This window comes from Lutra lutra, chromosome 4 (genome assembly GCF_902655055.1).
Source record: "Lutra lutra chromosome 4, mLutLut1.2, whole genome shotgun sequence".
In the NCBI taxonomy this organism is placed as follows: domain Eukaryota; kingdom Metazoa; phylum Chordata; class Mammalia; order Carnivora; family Mustelidae; genus Lutra; species Lutra lutra.
Window position 1 is genome coordinate 18,409,739 of NC_062281.1, and position 19,001 is coordinate 18,428,739.

The following is a 19,001-nucleotide window of genomic DNA, read 5'->3' on the forward strand; positions in this document are numbered from 1 at the left end:
TGATCTCTATAAAATAAATAAAAATCTAAACAAAAAAAAAAGAAGGATGAGTATGGAGCAACAAGATGTTTTGACAGAGAGAGTCCACACTCACATAACTTTTATTACAGTATATTGTGATAATTGTTCTATTTTGTTATTATCATTGTTAATCTCTTACTGTGCCTAATTAAAATAAATTAAACATCATCACAGGTATGTATGCATAGGAAAAAACAGTCTGTGTAGGGTTTGGTTCCATCCATGATTTCAGGTACCCACTGTGGGCTTTGGCATTCATCCCCCATAAACAGGGAGCAACTGTTATCTCTGTTAATTTCAGATTTGCTTACAGGGTTTCAACACCTTTAAATACTTTGTTCTTGCAAGCTTTCTCACCAAAGCTTCTTTTCCTGCCTTTCATGGAGGTTCTGGCAATAGTCCTAAGTATAGACAAGGTCAAGTCTCTTCTCTGCTAACTGACTTATGGAAACTTGGTTATGTCATATACCGTTACTGATACTCAGTTCATTATTTCTTCATCTGTTAGAGAGGGAATAATGGTATCTCTTCCAAACTGATCTCAGAGGCTGTATTTTTGAAAGTAGGCCAAGTGAAAAAAGTTAAAGTAAGTGAAAGTTACATTGCAACTTGCAAAAAATGTAATGCTCTTCTCTCTGTTAAGGATACCTAAAGCTTACCCTTCCTTCCCCCAGCCCTTCAGATCTTGTAGAACACAGTTAAAGTATAGTTCCGCAGAGATCTTTAAAAATTTTACATTTTCTCCCAGTTTGTTCTTTATGTAACACTATTTATATGTCCTACATGTTATTTACCAAAAGTTCTAATAATGCAGCTAGTAACTTGGAAGCCATACAAGAGTCTTCATACACATACCATCACTTAGCAGGGGGCCAGGAACATGTTAATTTTCCCATGAACATCATTGAAAAACCACAATAAAAACATAAAGAGGATGATGATGGCAATGATGATTTTGATTATAATTATAATAATCTTTTTTCTATTCCCTGAAGATTTTAGTTGCTTATTCTACTTTTTTTGGTCTGCCTTATTTTATGATTTTAGTTGGTTAACTACATGCCTATCTCTCCTCACTCCACCACAATTATGTATTTAATTATATGATAGTAGAAGCTAGATTTATTCACTGTTGTGCTGTTAGTACTAAGTGTCCAGAAAATAAGTTGGCACTAAGTAACAATATATTAATTGAAGAAAAAAAGAACTCTTTTGTTCAAGAAACAATTACTCAGTCTGTGAATTGGATTGCTTTTGGTCTTATTCAACGAAATGATAAAAGGAAAAAAATAAGAATGGATTAGCCAGACTTAAAGAACTTCTACTCTGTAAAAGATGCTGTCAAGAGAGCAAGAAGAAAAGCCACAGACTAGAAGAAAACATTTACAGTAGCTACACTGATAAAGGACTGTTACCTAAAAATTTACAAAGAACTCTTAAAACACAACAATAAGAAATCAAACAACCTGATTTAAAAATGTGCCAAACTGAGGGTTGCTGGGGGGAAGGGGGTTGGGAGAAGGGAGGTGAGGTTATGGACATTGGGGAGGATATGTGCTATGGTGAATGCTGTGAAGTGTGTAAACCTGGCAATTCACAGACCTGTACCCCTGGGGATAAAAACATATTATATGTTTATAAAAAATTTTAAAAATATATTTAAAAAAAATAAAAAAATAAAAAAAATAAAACACACACACCAAAAAAAAAAAAAAAAATGCCAAAGACTTCAATGGAAACCTCATTAGAAAAGATACCCAGATGGTAAATATGCATATGAAAAGATACTCCACTTCATATGTCATCAGGGAAATGCAAGTTCAAACAAAAATGAAACACTGCTACATACCTATTAGAATGCCTGAAATCCAAAATACTAACAACACTAAATGCAGTTAAGGGTGTAGAACATCATTGCTAGTAGAAATTCAAAATGGTACAGGCACTTTGGAAATAGTTTGACAGTTTCTAACGAAACTCAATAAGCTCTTACCATACAATCCAGTAATCACATTCCTTGCTCTTTATCCCCACCTGAACTGAAAACAGGTCCACACAAAAACCTGCACACAGATGTTTATAGCAGCTGTATTTATAATTACCAGGATTTGGAAGTGACCAAGAAGTCCTTAGTCCTTAGTCAGTAAGTGAATAGATAAATGAACTGTGGTATGCCAGATTATGCAGTTTTGTTCACGGCTAAAAAGAAATGAGCTATCAAGTCATAAAATCACCAGGAAGAAATTTAAGTGCCTACTCGTTAAGTAAAGGAGTCAATCTGAAAGATTACATATTGTATGATACTGGAAAAGGTAAAATTACAGAAACATTAAGAAAGATGAGTGGCTGTCAAAAACAAACACCCACCTCCCCTCCAGCAACCTTCAGTTTGTTAACTATAGTTAAGAATCTTGTGGGGAGATGAATATGGAGTCAGGATGCCAGAGGAGTATCAGGCAGAGATGACATCAGGTAGGAAGAGATCAGCTAGAGAGTTTATCAAACCATTTGAATATGTACAAATCCAACAGGAGATTGAAGAGAAGAGTAGCAATTCTAGAAACAGAAAATCAACCACTTTCTGAAAGTATTTTATTCTCTCGTTCATATATTCTTATCTGGATAAAATGACAAGGCAGAAAAACTCAACACCAAAAAAAAAAAAAAAAAAAAAAAAAAGAACAAGAGGCAGTACTTTGATTGATAGGGACCTAATTAGGTCCCTAATAGGGACCTAATCAATATGGGCGATGGTAATATGTCAGATCTAAAGTTCAGAATGACGATTCTCAAGGTGCTAGCTGGGCTCAAAAAAGGCATGGAAGATAGTAGAGAAACTCTGCCTGGAGAAATAAAAGCCCTTTCTGGAGAAATAAAATAACTAACCAAGCTGAAATTAAAAAAGCTATTAATGAGGTGCAATAAAAAATGGAGGCTCTTACTGCTAAGATAAATGAGGTAGAAGAGATAATCAGTGATATAAAAGACCAAATGACAGGGAATAAAGAAGCTGAGCAAAGAGGGACAAACAGCTACTGGCCCACGAGGGGAGAATTCAAGAGATAAGTGACACCATAAGATGAAACAACATTAGAATAATTGGGATTCCAGAAGAAGAAGAAAGAGAGAGGGGGAGCAGAAGGTATATTGGAGTGAATTATTGTAGAGAATATCTCTACTATGGCAAAGGGAACAAGCATCAAAATCCAGGAAGCACAGAGAACACCCCTCAAAATCAATAAGAATAGGTCCACACCCTGTCATCTGATAGCAAAACTTACTAATCTTAGTGATAAAGGGAAAATCCTGAAAGCAGCCTGGGAAAAGAAGTCTGTAACATGCAATGGTAAAAGTATTAGATTGGCAGCAGACATATCCACAGAGACATGGCAGGCCAGAAAGAACTGGCATGATATGTTCAGAGCACTAAACGAGAAAAACATGCAGCCAAGAATCCTATATCCAGCTAGGCTATCATTGAAAATAGAAGGAGAGATAAAAAGCTTCCAGGACAAACAAAAACTAAAAGAATTTGTAAACACCAAACCAGCTCTACAGGAAATATTGAAAGGGGTCCTCTAAGCAAAAAGAGAGCCTAAAAGTAATAGACCAGAAAGGACCTGAGACAATATACAGTAACAGTCACCTTACAGGCAATACAATGGCACTAAATTCATATCTCTCAATAGTTACCCTGAATGTAAATAGGCTAAATGCCCCAATCAAAAAACACAGGGTATCAGAATGGATAAAAAACCAAAAACCCATCAATATGCTGTCTACAAGAAACTCATTTTAGACCCAAAGACACCTCCAGATTTAAAGTGAGGGGGTGGAAAATAACTTACCATTCTAATGGGGATCAAAAGAAAGCAGGGGTGGCAATCCTTATATCAGATCAATTAGGTTTTAAGCCAAAGACTATAATAAGAGATGAGGAAGGACACTATATCATACTCAAAGGGTCTGTCCAACAAAGAGATCTAACAAATTTAAATATCTATGCCCCTAACATGGGTGCAGCCAACTATGTAAACCAATTAGTAATAAAATCAAAGAACTCATTGACAAGAATACAATAATAGTAGGGGACTTTAACACCCCCCTCACTGAAATGGACAAATCATCCAAGCAAAAGATCAACAAGGAAATAAAGGCCTTAAATGTCACAATGGAAAAGATGGACATCACAGATATATTCAGAACATTCCATCCCAAAGCAAGAGAATACACATTCTTCTCTAGTGCACATGGAACATTCTCCAGAATATATCACATCCTGGGTCACAAATCAGGTCTCAACTGGTACCAAAAGATTGGGAGCATTCCCTGCATATTTTCAGACCACAATGCTCTGAAGCTAGAACTCAATCACAAGAGGAAATTTGGAAAGAACCCATATACATGGAGGCTAAAGAGCATCCTTCTAAAGAATCAATGGGTCAATTGGGAAATTAAAGAAGAATTGAAAACAACTCATGGAAAAAAATGATAATGAAAAAACAATGGTTCAAAATCTGTGGAACACAGCAAAGGCAGTCCTGAGAGGAAAAATATACAGTGATACAAGCCTTTCTCAAGAAACAAGAAAGGTCTCAAATACACAACCTAACCCCACACCTAAAGGAGCTAGAGAAAGAACAGCAAAGAAAGCCTAAACCCAGCAGGAGAAGAGAAATCATAAAGATCAGAGCAGAAATCAATGAAATAGAAACCAAAAAAATAATAGAACAAATCAACAAAACTAGGAGCTGTTTCCTTGAAAGAATTAATAAGATTGATAAATCCTGCCAGACTTAAATCAAAAAGAAAACAGAAAGGACCCAAATAAATAAAATTATGAATGAAAGAGGAGAGATCACAACCAACACCAAAGAAATACAAACAATTATAAGAACATACTATGAGCAACTATATGCCAGCAAATTTGACAATCTGGAAGAAATGGATGAGACATATAAACTACCACAACTGAACCAGGGAGAAATAGAAAACCTGAACAGACCCATAATCAGTATGGAGGTTGAAACAGTCATCAAAAATCTTCCAACAAGAGCCCAGGGCCAGACAGCTTCCCAGGTGAATTCTACCAAACATTTAAAGAAGAATTAATACTGATTCTCCTGAAACTGTTCCAAAAAATAGAAATGGAAGGAAAATTTCCTAACACATTTTATGAGGCCAACATTACCTTGATCCCCAAACTAGACAAAGACCCCATAAAAAAGGAGAATTACAGACCCATATCCTTGGTGAACACAGATGCAAAAATTCACACCAAAATACTAGCCAATAGCATCCAACAGTACATTAAAAGGAATATTCACCATGACCAAGTGGGATTTATTACAGGGCTGCAAGGTTGGTTCAACATCTGCAAATCAATCAATGTGATACAATACATAAATAAAAGAAAGAACAAGAACCATATGATACTCTCAATAGTTGCTCAAAAAGCATTTGACAAAGTACAGCATCCCTTCCTGATCAAAACTCTTCAAAGTGTAGGGATACAGGGCACATACCTCAATATTATCAAAGCCATGTATGAAAAACCCACCGCAAATATGATTCTCAATGGAGAAAAACTGAAAGTTTTTCTGCTAAGGTCAGGAACACAGCAGGGATGTCCATTATGACCACTGCTATTCAACATAGTACTAGAAGTCCTATCCTCATCAATCAGACAACAAAAAGAAATAAAAGGCATCTGAATCAGCAAAGAAGAAGTCAAATTCTCACTCTTTCCAGATGATATGATACTTTATGTGGAAAACCCAAAAGACTCCACTCCAAAACTGCTAGAACTTGTACAGGAATTCAGTAAAGTGTCACGATATAAAATCAATGCACAGAAATCAGTTGCATTTCTATGCACCAACAATAAGACAGAAGAAAGAGAAATTAAGGAGTCAATCCCATTTACAATTTCACCTAAAAGCCCAAGATACATAGGAATAAACTTAACCAAAGAGGCAATGAATCTGTACTCAGAAATAAAGCACTAATGAAAGAAATTGAGGAAGACACAAAGAAATGGAAAAATGTTCCACCCTCATGGATTGGAAGAACAAATACTGTGAAAATGTCTATGCTACCTAAAGCAATCTACATATTTAATGTGATTCCTATCAAAATCTCATCCATTTTTTTCAAAGAAACGGAACAAATAATCCTAAATTTATATGGAACCAGAAAAGGCCTCTAATAGGGGCACCTGGGTGGCTCAGTGGGTTAAAGCCTCTGCCTTCAGCTCAGGTCATGATCCCAGGGTTCTGGGATTGAGCCCCGCATCGGGCTCTCTGTTCAGCGGGGAGCCTGCTTCCTCCTCTCTTTCTCTGCCTGCCTCTCTGCCTGCTTGTGATCTCTGTCTGTCAAATAAATAAATAAAATCTTAAAAAAAAAAAAGACCTCGAATAGCCAGAATAATGTTGAAAAAGAAACCCAAAGTTGGTGGCATCACAATTCCAGACTTCAAGCTCTATTACAAAACTGTCATCTTCAAGACAGTATGGTACTGGCACAAAAACAGACACATAGATCAATGGAACAGAATAGAAAGTCAAGAAATAGACCCTCAACTCTATGGTCAACTAATCTTCGACAAAGCAGAAAAGAATGTCCAATGGAAAAAAGACCATCTCTTCAGCAAATGATGTTGGGAAAATTGGACAGCCACATGCAGAAGAATAAAACTGGACCATTTCCTTACACCACACACAAAAATAGACTCAAAATGGATGAAGGACCTCATGTGTGAAAGGAATCCATCAAAATCCTTGAGGAGAACACAGGTAGCAATGTCTTAGACCTCAGCCACTGCAACTTCTTCCTAGAAACATCACCAAAGGTAGGGGAAGCAAGGGCAAAAGTGAACTATTAGGACTTCATCCAGATCAAAAGCTTTTGCACAGCAAAGGAAACAGTTAACAAAACTAAAAGAAAACTGAGAGAATGGGAGAAGATATTTGCAAACAATATATCAAATAAAGGGCTGGTATCCAAAAATCTATAAAGAACTTATCAAACTCAACACCCAAAGAACAAATAATCCAACCAAGAAATGGGCAGAAGACATGAACAGACATTTATGCAAAGAAGACATCCAGATGGCCAACAGACACATGAAAAAGTGCTCAACATCACGCGGCATCATGGAAATACAAATCAAAACCACAATGAGATACCACCTCACACCAGTCAGAATTGCTAAAATTAACGAGTTAGGAAATGAGAGATGCTGGTGAGGATGTGGAGAAAGGGGAACCCTCCTACACTTCCCTTTCCTAGGGAAGGAAAAAATGAAACAAGTTGGGATCGGGAGGGAGACAAACCATAAGAAACTCTTAATCTCACAAAACAAACTGAGGGTTGCTGGGGGGAGAGGGGTAGGGAGAGGGTGGTTGGGTTATGGACATTGGGGAGGGTGTGTGCTATGGTGAGTGCTGTGAAGTGTGTAAACCTGGAGAATCACAGACTTGTACCCCTGGGGCTAATAATACATTATATGTTAATAAATTTTTAAAAATTAAAAAAAAAAAGAATCTCTTGGGGTGCCTGGGTGACTCAGATGGTTGAGAGTCTGCTTTTGGCTCAGGTTGTGATCCTGCAGTCCTGGGATGGAGTACCACATTGGGCTCCTTGCTCAGCGGGGAGCCTGCTTCTCTCTCTGCCGGCTCTCCCCCTGCTTGTGGTCTCTCTCTTTCTAAGAAATAAATAAAATCTTTTAAAAATAAAATAAAATAACAGAATCTCTTATGGTTTGTCTTCCTCTCTGTTTTTATGGGGGGGATGGGGTAACCGGGTGATGGGCATTAAGGAGGGCACTTGATGTAATGAGCACAGGGTGTTATATGCAACTGATCAGTCACTAAATTCTATCCCTGAAACTAACAATACAGTATATGTTAACTAAATTGAACTGAAATAAAAAATTGAAAAACAAACAGATTAGTGGCTGTCAAGAGTTTTATGGGAGGGAGCGATAAGTGCAGCACAGAGGAAGCTCTTCTGCATCATACTACAATGGTAGATACATGTCATTATAGATCAGTGGTAATGCATAGAATGTATATGACCTAGGATGACCTTTTATGTAATTTACATGTTTTGAATAATAATGATGTTCAGTGTAAATTCACAGACTGTAATAAATGTACTGCTCTGGCACAGGACATTTGTGGAAGAGGTCATATTCATGTGACAACAAGAGGTATTTGGAACTCCATATCCTTTCTGCTCAATTTTGTTGTAAACCCAAAACTATGGTAAAAATAAAGTTTATGTAGTTTTAAAATGAAAGAGAACATGTCACTACATATATCACAGATTAACAAAATAAGAAGATATTGAGAAAATTTCATCATAATACATTTGATCATTTAAATGAAAACTGAACTTACTTGAAGCAAAATAGGGAAAAATAGAAAATATGCACAAAATTTCTGAATTCTTAATTGAAAACATTTCCACAAGTAAACCTAAAGGATCAAATGTCTTCATTGGTGAATTCTCCTAAACATATGAAGAACAGAAAACAATCTTAAACAAACTCTTCCAGAGAACAGAAAAATAAGAAACATTTGCAAATTTATTTTATGGGTCCAGTATGACCTTAACACAAAACTTGACAAAAACCATGCAAAAAAGATAAAGCAAGTATAGGCTAAAATCTCTCATGAACACGAACACAAGAAAATCTAAAGAACATATTTGAAAATTGAATCCAGAAATACAGAAAAATAATACTTTGTTATAATCACACTCAGTTTATTTCAAGAGTGAAATGCTCGTTTAATATTTGAAAATAAATCATAATATAACAGAATAAAAGATAAAAACCATATGAAAACCTTAAAAGATTCATAAAAAGCCTTTAATAAAATACATCCCCCATGATTAATCCATGATGAAATAGACATAGAATTTTCCTTAATTATCTGTTAAAATACAGCTACCCACAAAAACCTCTAAATCTTTTTTGATTATCAAATATTAAAGATACACACTGAAGTCTGGTAAGAGATATGGATATCCAGTGATATAGCATCTACTAGTATTTTTATAACATTTCATATACAGCAGAGCAAGAAGAATAAATGAAAGGTATAAGAATTAAAAAGAAATATAATGGTCATTATTCATGTACAATGTAATTGTGTATGTTAAACATGCAAAACAATTCTATAGATTAAAAAAAACACATATAATAACTGAAAATAGCATTGCTGGATGTGAAGTGATATGTAAAATTCAATTATTACTTCAAATTATTAGTAACAAACAAGTCAAATGAAACATTAGAAAACATTTCATTTATGATAGCACCAAAAACATTCAGTGTCTTAGAATAAACTTAACAAAAGTCATTCATACTTCTACACTAAAAATTGTAAGGTATTATGGAAAAATTTTTTTAAAGACCTAATAAGTGGAAGTATATACCAGATTTATGTTTGAAGATTTAATATTTTAAAGATGTCAATTCTTCCTATAATGATGTATAGAATCAATAAAACTCTAATTATAAATCATATATGGCAATTTGTTGTGGAAAGTGGCAAGCTAAATTCTAAAATATATATAGAAATAACTATTTTTTTTAATTTTTTTAATTTTTTATAAACATATAATATATTTTTATCCCCAGGGGTACAGGTCTGTGAATCACCAGGTTTACACACTTCACAGCACTCACCATAGCACATACCCTCCCCAATGTCCATAACCCCAACCCCCTCTCCCAACCCCCCTCCCCCAGCAACCCTCAGTTTGTTTTGTGAGATTAAGAGTCACTTCTGGTTTCTCTCCCTCCCAATCCCATCTTGTTTCATTTATTCTTCTCCTACCCCTAAACCCCCCATGTTGCATCTCCACTTCCTCATATCAGGGAGATCATATGATAGTTGTCTTTCTCTGATTGACTTATTTCGCTAAGCATGATATCCTCTAGTTCCATCCATGTCGTCGCAAATGGCAAGATTTCATTTCTTTTGATGGCTGCATAGTATTCCATTGTGTATATATACCACATCTTCTTTATCCATTCATCTGTTGATGGACATCTAGGTTCTTTACATAGTTTGGCTATTGTAGACATTGTTGCTATAAACATTCGGGTGCACGTGCCTCTTTGGATCACTACGTTTGTATCTTTAGGGTATATACCCAGCAGTGCAATTGCTGGGTCATAGGGTAGTTCTATTTTCAACATTTTGAGGAACCTCCATGCTGTTTTCCAGAGTGGTTGCACCAGCTTGCATTCCCACCAACAGTGTAGGAGGGTTCCCCTTTCTCCGCATCCTCGCCAGCATCTGTCATTTCCTGACTTGTTAATTTTAGCCATTCCGACTGGTGTGAGGTTATATCTCATTGTGGTTTTGATTTGTATTTCCCTGATGCCGAGTGATGTGGAGCACTTTTTCATATGTCTGTTGGCCATCTGCATGTCTTTGTTGCAGAAATGTCTGTTCGTGTTTTCTGCCCATTTCTTGATTGGATTATTTGTTCTTTGGGTGTTGAGTTTGCTAAGTTCTTTATAGATTTTGGACACTAGCCCTTTATCTGATATGTCGTTTGCAAATATCTTCTCCCATTCTGTCAGTTGTCTTTTGGTTTTGTTAACTGTTACCTTTGCTGTGCAAAAGCTTTTGATCTTAATGAAATCCCAATAGTTTATTTTTGCCCTTGCTTCCTTGCCTTTTGCGATGCACCTAGGAAGATGTTGCTGTGGCTGAGGTCAAAGAGGTTGCTGCATGTGTTCTTCTCAAGGATTCTGATCGATTCCTTTCTCACATTGAGGTCCTTCATCCATTTTGAGTCTATTTTCATGTGTGGTGTAAGGAAATGGTCCGATTTCATTTTTCTGCATGTGGCTGTCCAATTTTCCCAACACCATTTATTGAAGAGGCTGTCTTTTTTCCATTGGACATTCTTTCCTGCTTTGTCGAAGATGAGTTGACCATAGAGTTGAGGGTCCATTTCTGGGCTCTCTATTCTGTTCCATTGATCTATGTGTCTGTTTTTGTGCCAGTACCATGCTGTCTTGATGATGACAGCTTTGTAATAGAGCTTGAAGTCCAGGATTGTGATGCCACCAACTTTGGCTTTCTTTTTCAATATTCCTTTGGCTATTCGAGGTCTTTTCTGGTTCCATATAAATTTTAGGATTATTTGTTCCATTTCTTTGAAAAAAATGGATGGTATTTTGATAGGAATTGCATTAAATGTGTAGATTGCTTTAGGTAGCATAGACATTTTCACAATATTTGTTCTTCCAATCCAGGAGCATGGAACATTTTTCCATTTCTTTGTGTCTTCCTCAATTTCTTTCATGAGTACTTTATAGTTTTCTGAGTATAGATTCTTAGTCTCTTTGGTTAGGTTGATTCCTAGGTATCTTATAGTTTTGGGTGCAATTGTAAATGGGATGGACTCCTTAATTTCTCTTTCTTCTGTCTTGTTGTTGGTGTAGAGAAATGCAACTGATTTCTGTGCATTGACTTTATATCGTGACACTTTACTGAATTCCTGTACAAGTTCTAGCAGTTTTGGAGTGGAGTCTTTTGGGTTTTCCACATATAGTATCATATCATCTGTGAAGAGTGATAGTTTGACTTCTTCTTTGCTGATTTAGATGCCTTTAATTTCCTTTTGTTGTCTGATTGCTGAGGCTAGGACTTCTAGTACTATATTGAATAGCAGTGGTCATAAGGCACATCCCTGCTGTGTTCCTGACCTTAACAGAAAAACTTTCAGTTTTTCTCCATTGAGAATAATATTTGCAGTGGGTTTTTCATATATGGCTTTGATAATATTGAGGTATGTGCCCTGTATCCTTACACTTTGAAGAGTTTTGATCAGGAAGGGATGCTGTACTTTGTCAAATGCTTTTTCAGCAACTATTGAGAGTATCATATGGTTCTTGTTCTTTCTTTTATTAATGTGTTGTATCACATTGATTGATTTGCAGATGTTAAACCAACCTTGCAGCCCTGGAATAAATCCCACTTGGTCGTGGTGAATAATCCTTTTAATGTACTGTTGAATCCTATTGGCTAGTATTTTGGTGAGAATTTTTGCATCTGTGTTCATCAAGGATATTGGTCTGTAGTTCTCTTTTTTGATGGGATCCTTGTCTGGTTTTGGGATCAAGGTGATGCTGGCCTCATAAAATGAGTGTGGAAGTTTTCCTTCTATTTCTATTTTTTGGAACAGTTTCAGGAGAATAGGAATTAGTTCTTCTTTAAATGTTTGGTAGAATTCCCCCAGGAAGCCATCTGGCCCTGGGCTTTTGTTTGTTTGGAGATTTTTGATGAGTGTTTCAATCTCCTTACTGGTTATGGGTCTGTTCAGGTTTTCTATTTCTCCCTGGTTCAGTTGTGGTAGTTTATATGTCTCTAGGAATGCATCCATTTCCTCCAGATTGTCAAATTTGTTTGTGTAAAGTTGCTTATAGTATGTTCTTATAATTGTTTATATTTCTTTGGTGTTTGTTGTGATCTCTCCTCTTTCATTCATGATTTTATTTATTTGGGTCCTTTCTCTTTTCTTTTTGATAAGTCTGGCCAGGGGTTTATCAATCTTATTAATTCTTTCGAAGAACCAGCTCCTAGTTTCGTTGATTTGTTCTATTGTTTTTTTGGTTTCTATTTCATTGATTTCAGCTCTGATCTTTATGATTTCTCTTCTTCTGCTGGGTTTAGGGTTTCTTTCTTGTTCTTTCTCCAGCTCCTTTAGGTGTGGGGTTAGGTTGTGTACTTTAGACCTTTCTTGTTTCTTGAGAAAGGCTTGTACCGCTATATATTTTACTCTCAGGACTGCCTTTGCTGTGTCCCACAGATTTTGAACTGTTGTGTTTTCATTATCATTTGTTTCCATGAATTTTTTCAATTCTTCTTTAATTTCCTGGTTGACCCATTTATTCTTTAAAAGGATGCTGTTTAGTCTCCATGTATATGGGTTCTTTCCAAATTTCCTCTTGTGATTGAGTTCTAGCTTTAGAGCATTGTGGTCTGAAAATATGCAGGGAATGGTCCCAATCTTTTGATTCTGGTTGACACCTGATTTAGGACCGAGGATGTGATCTATTCTGGAGAATGTTCCATGTGCACTAGAGAAGAATGTGTATTCTGTTGCTTTGGGATGAAATGTTCTGAATATATCTGTGATGTCCATCTGGTCCAGTGTGTCATTTAAGACCTTTATTTCCTTGTTAATCTTTTGCTTGGATGATCTGTCCATTTCAGTGAGGGGAGTGTTAAAATCCCCTACTATTATTGTATTCTTGTCGATGTGTTTCTTTGATTTTGTTATTAATTGGTTTATATAGTTGGCTGCTCCCACGTTAGGGGCATAGATATTTAAAATCGTTAGATCTTCTTGTTGGACAGATCCTTTGAGTATGATATAGTGTCCTTCCTCATCTCTTATTATAGTCTTTGGCTTAAAATCTAATTGATCTGATATAAGGATTGCCACCCCTGCTTTCTTCTGATGTCCATTAGCATGGTAAATTCTTTTCTACCCCCTCACTTTAAATCTGGAGGTGTCTTCAGGTCTAAAATGAGTTCTTTGTAGGCAACATATAGATGGGTTTTGTTTTTTTATCCATTCTGATACCCTGTGTCTTTTGATTGAGGCATTTAGCCCATTCACATTCAGGGTAACTATTGAGAGATATGAATTTAGTGCCATTGTATTGCCTGTAAGGTGACTGTTATTGTATATTGTCTCTGTTCCTTTCTGATCTACTACTTTTAAGCTCTCTCTTTGCTTAGAGGACCCCTTTCAATATTTCCTGTAGAGCTGGTTTGCTGTTTGCAAATTCTTTCAGTTTTTGTTTGTCCTGGAAGCTTTTTAATCTCTCCTTCTATTTTCAATGATAGCCTAGCTGGATATAGGATTCTTGGCTGCATGTTTTACTCGTTTCGTGCTCTGAATATATCATGCCAGCTCTTTCTGGCCTGCCAGGTCTCTGTGGATAAGTCTGCTGCCAATCTAATATTTTTACCATTGTATGTTACAGACTTCTTTTCCCGGGCTGCTTTCAGGATTTTCTCTTTGTCACTAAGACTTGTCAATTTTACTATTAGGTGACAGGGTGTGGACCTATTCTTATTGATTTTGAGGGGGGTTCTCTGCACCTCCTCGATTTTGATGCTTGTTCCCTTTGCCATATTAGGGAAATTCTCTCCAATAATTCTTTCCAATATACCTTCTGCTCCCCCTCTCTCTTTCTTCTTCTTCTGGAATCCCAATTATTCTAATGTTGTTTCATCTTATGGTGTCACTTATCTCTCGAATTCTCCCCTCGTGGGCCAGTAGCTGTTTGTCCATCTTTTGCTCAGCTTCTTTATTTTCTGTCATTTGGTCTTCTATATCGCTAATTCTTTCTTCTGCCTCATTTATCCTAGCAGTGAGAGCCTCCATTTTTGATTGCACCTCATTAATAGCTTTTTTTATTTCAACTTGTTAGATTTTAGTTCTTTTATTTCTCCAGAAAGGGCTTTTATATCTCCCAAGAGGGTTTCTCTAATATCTTCCATGCCTTTTTCTAGCCTGGCTAGAACCTTGAGAATTGTCATTCTGAACTCTACATTTGACATATCACCAATGTCTGTATTGATTAGGTCCCTAGCCTTCGTACTTCCTCTTGTTCTTTTTTTTTTGTGGTGAATTTTTCTGCCTTGTCATTTTGTCCAGATAAGAGTATATGAAGGAGCAAGCAAAATACTAAAAGGGTGGCAAAGACCCCAGGAAAATATGCTTTAACCAAATCAGAAGAGATCCCAAATCGTGGGGGGGAGAAAGGGGATAAAAAGAGGTTCAGGAAAAAAAAAAGAAACAATTAAAAAAAGAAAATGAATAAAGAAAAAATATAAAAAAGAAAAAAATATATATATTAGAAAAACTAGTTAAAAAACATTAAAAAAGAAAGGGTAAAAGTTAAAAAAAAAGCAGAAGAAAAAAAAATTGAAAAAAAAATTAAATTAACTGCAAGACTAAAGAATCATGGGGAGAAAGCCATGAGTTCCGTGCTTTGCTTTCTCCTCCTATGGAATTCCGCTGCTTTCCTTGGTATTGAATCTGCACTCCTTGATAGGTGAACTTGGTCCTGACTGGATTTATTGTTGATCTTCTGGGGGAGGGGCCTGTTGTAGTGATTCTCAAGCGTCTTTGCCCCAGGTGGAGTTGCACCGCCCTTACCCCGGGTTGGGCTGAGTATTCCGCTTGGGTTTGCTTTCGGGAGCTTTTGTTCCCTGAGCGCTCTCCGTAGAGTTCCAGAGGACAGGAACTAAGATGGCAGCCTCCCAGTCTCCGGCCCAGATGAGCCGAGAGCTCGGGGCCCCACTCCTCAGTGCGCCTTCAGAGAATAGCGCCCAATTACTCCCATCACCCTGCTTCCGGCCGCTCTCCGAGCTCACCAAGCCTGTGACCGGTTCAAGGTAACCCAGAGCTGAGAGCTCACTCCTCAGCTCTGTCTCTGTAGCCGCCTCCCCCGTTCTAATACCTGCAAGCTCTGTGACACTCAGACACCCCCAATCCTTCTGTGACCCTGCGGGACCTGAGGCCATGCAGACCCCTCATTGGCTTCAACCCAATTTAGCCTCTGGAGTGAGTCCCTCAGCGGAACAGACTTTTAAAAGTCCTTGTTTTGTGCTCCGTTGCTCTGCCGCTTGCCAGGCGCCGGCCCCTTCCCCTGCGGTCTATCTTCCCGTTGCTTTGGATTCACTTCTCCGTCAGTCCTACCTTTCAGAAAGTGGTTGATTTTCTGTTTCTAGAATTGCTGTTCTTCTTCTCTTCGATCTCCCATTGGATTTACAGGTGTTTTCAATCTTTAGATAAGCTATCTAGCTGATCTCCTGCTACCTGATGTAGTCTCAGCCTGCTACTTCTCTGCCATCTTGACTCCTCTCTGAAATAACTATATTTCTAAACAACTAAAAGTATCAATGAAAATCTAAAAGATGAACCATGTTGAGAGGCATGAACTAACATATTTAAAAATAAGATAATAAAGCAGTAATTAAAAATTATTATTTGTGCACAAAGATAGAAATATAGACCAATGGAACCTAATAGAATATCCAGTTTTAGACCCACGCATAAATTGTCATTGATTTATAGCAAAGTATTGTGGCAGTGCCATGAGGGAAAATGTGATCTTTTAGATAAATGCCTTGAGATTAATTGTATATTCTATAAAAATTAATTTGACACCTTCCTCCTACCATGCACCAAAATTTATCCCATATGTACCTGAGTCCTAAAATTGAAAGGTAAAGTTACAAACTTCTAAAGAAAATATGAAAAAAAACCTTCATGATCTTATGTTTGGCAAAGATTTCTTTTTTTTTTTTAAAGATTCTATTTATTTATTTGACAGGCAGAGATCACAAGTAGGCAGAGAGGCAGACAGAGAGAGAGAGGGGGAAGAAGGCTCCCTGCTGAGCAGAGATCCCGATGCAGGGCTTGATCCCAGGACCCTGAGATCATGACCTGAGCCGAAGGCAGAGGCTTTAACCCACTGAGCCACCCAGGCACCCAATTTGGCAAAGATTTCTTAAACAAGAACACACTAATGCACACGTGCACAATCACTAACCATGAAGTGAAAGACCGATGCATTAGATTTGATGAAAATTGATAATTTTTTTAATCAAAACATACCATTAAGAGAGCTATCATGCAAACTGCAGTGTGGGGATTTGTAATCATAGATCTGGCAAAGAAACTGTATCCGAAAAATAATTGGATATTAAAAATACCACAAATTAATAAGACAAGTACAACAATACAATTTAAACACATCAAAGGACTTATTTCACAGGTGGCCAGAAAGCATTAGAAAATGTGTTGTTCTTGTCATTATTTATCATCAGGGAAATGCAAATTAAAACCATACTAACCCCTATATGCCCACCTGAATGACTAAAATTTTAAATATGTGACAATGTCAAGTGCAGGTGAAGAAATAAAGCCATAGGATCTCTCACACAATGTTGATGGTAGTTCAAATTGGTAAAACAGCTTTAAAAACTGTACAGTAATATCAACTAAAGTTGAGTGAATGCATACACAGTGGCTTGGCTATTTTCATTCTTGCTAAATATGTAACAGAAGGCATGCACACTCCACCAAGAGACACATACACAAATGTTCAGGGAACTTTATTCATAATTTCTAAAAACTAGGAAGAGCCCAAATGTCCATTATCATCAATGAATTGCTACAAATTCATAGAATGGCTTATCAGTTAACGGTGAAAGAAATGAACGAGGGCTATGGAACAATCAAGTGAATAAATCTATAATCATAACAATGAGCAAAAAAACCCAAAATAAAATAAAAAATAGACACACAGGAATTCACACCACTCTATTCCATTCATATAAAGAGATGAAAAGTGGTCTAAGATGGTAGATATTATAGTGATTCCTTTTAGGAGTTGACTGTGAGGCAAGGGATGTGGTTGTCTCTATATTCTTAGAGATGATTACATGCCTTTAATCATTTTTGACAAATTTTCAACATATATACTTAGTAGTTATTTCCATATTACATATGGTAAACTTTAATAAAAAGGTAACAGAAATGTTTGAAATATTTCCCAAATTTGTTTTATATATACTGCAGTGTCCATTGGAAGACACACCTACTGCTTTTTCGATTCTTTGTTGAACATTGACTTTATCCCAGTGTATTGTGCCAATTATGGTTGGAAGAGAAAAATGACTGACATCTGGTTTTTGCCCTTGTCCTAACTTACTAATTAATAGAGACAGGAGGAGATGTGAACACAAATAATACAAGGCAGAAAATGATGTGAACCACACTTTGGGCTAAGCAGTGGGGCACCAGATGTCTTCAAAGAAGAGATGGCAACTGAGTTGGACATTGTGGAGGGCTAGTAGATCTAGGCTCAGGATTTGGCATTACGAACAGGGATGTTTGATGGCCCTTGAGCAGGAGTAATGACCAAAAGAGCTACATTGAAGGACAATTGATTTGACATTGAATGGAAGACTAACGCTGCTCTAACAACTCCGTGTATATAGCCAGTCACAAGTACTTAGGTGTGATCTGTATATACAGATTTCTTTCCATATGTCAAGAATCCAAAGAAAAGGAGGTAACTAGCCAAGGTGATGATGCCCAGATCTTGATTTTTTTAGGTACTTGAAGCAGGCCTGCTCTTGCCTCAATCTTCTGGAGTTCTTAGCAGTGGCAGTAAACAAGAAATCCTGCTGAGTACCAGATCATATCCATGCAACAGAAACAGATTCATGTATATGGCTGGGATTGATGTTTTCCTAGAAATAGGCTACATTATAGGTGATTTTTCTCTGCTAAAGCTATGATTTGGGGTGCGTGAGGGTAATAGTAGAGTACTTATGGGGGTGGGACTAGGAACAAGGATGGGAATGGGAAGGGGACATTGTTATCTTAAACAGGGCTTTTTTATGACTTCACCTGTTTTTATGACTGTGACACATCTCCTGAAAAATGATTTCAGGGGATTACACTTCAGGTCATCTGCCTAGTGACTGTTTTAAAGATTCTTGGAGGATGCTTTCTGCTCTGTCCACAGTATGAGCCCTGGGCAATGAGCCAAAGTTGTTTTAAATCTCAGTTGAAAGCTCTGGCTCTTTGCACATGAAAATGTGCCAAAAGGAAGTCTAATAACTTATCAAGTTGAGGCACCTCAGGGAGGTCCAGAAGCAGGAATTTTTGAAAAGGGTTTTAGGGAGCAAGGTTATGAACTCTGGACCCAACTGTAGCCCTTTTTTGAGCTACTATTTGTATTTGGTTAATTGAGTACATTTTTTTTTCCAAAGACAATCAGCCTGAGAGTCCTGAGACCTAGGTTTTCTCAGTGAAACTTTTAAATGGGGGCACCTGCAGGGCTCAGTGGGTTAAGTGTCTGCTTTTGACTCAGATCATGATCTCAAGGTCCTGGGATCAAGCCCTGCTTTGTA

At 37.1% G+C, this 19,001-nt stretch overlaps 1 long non-coding RNA gene across 1 annotated transcript in view; it reads left to right on the plus strand.

Annotated features, from left to right (window-relative positions):
* The window catches only part of LOC125098494 (uncharacterized), a 610,756-nt gene that overhangs the window by 484,909 nt on the left and 106,846 nt on the right, over positions 1–19,001 (plus strand). The gene's annotated exons all lie outside the window — the stretch shown is intronic.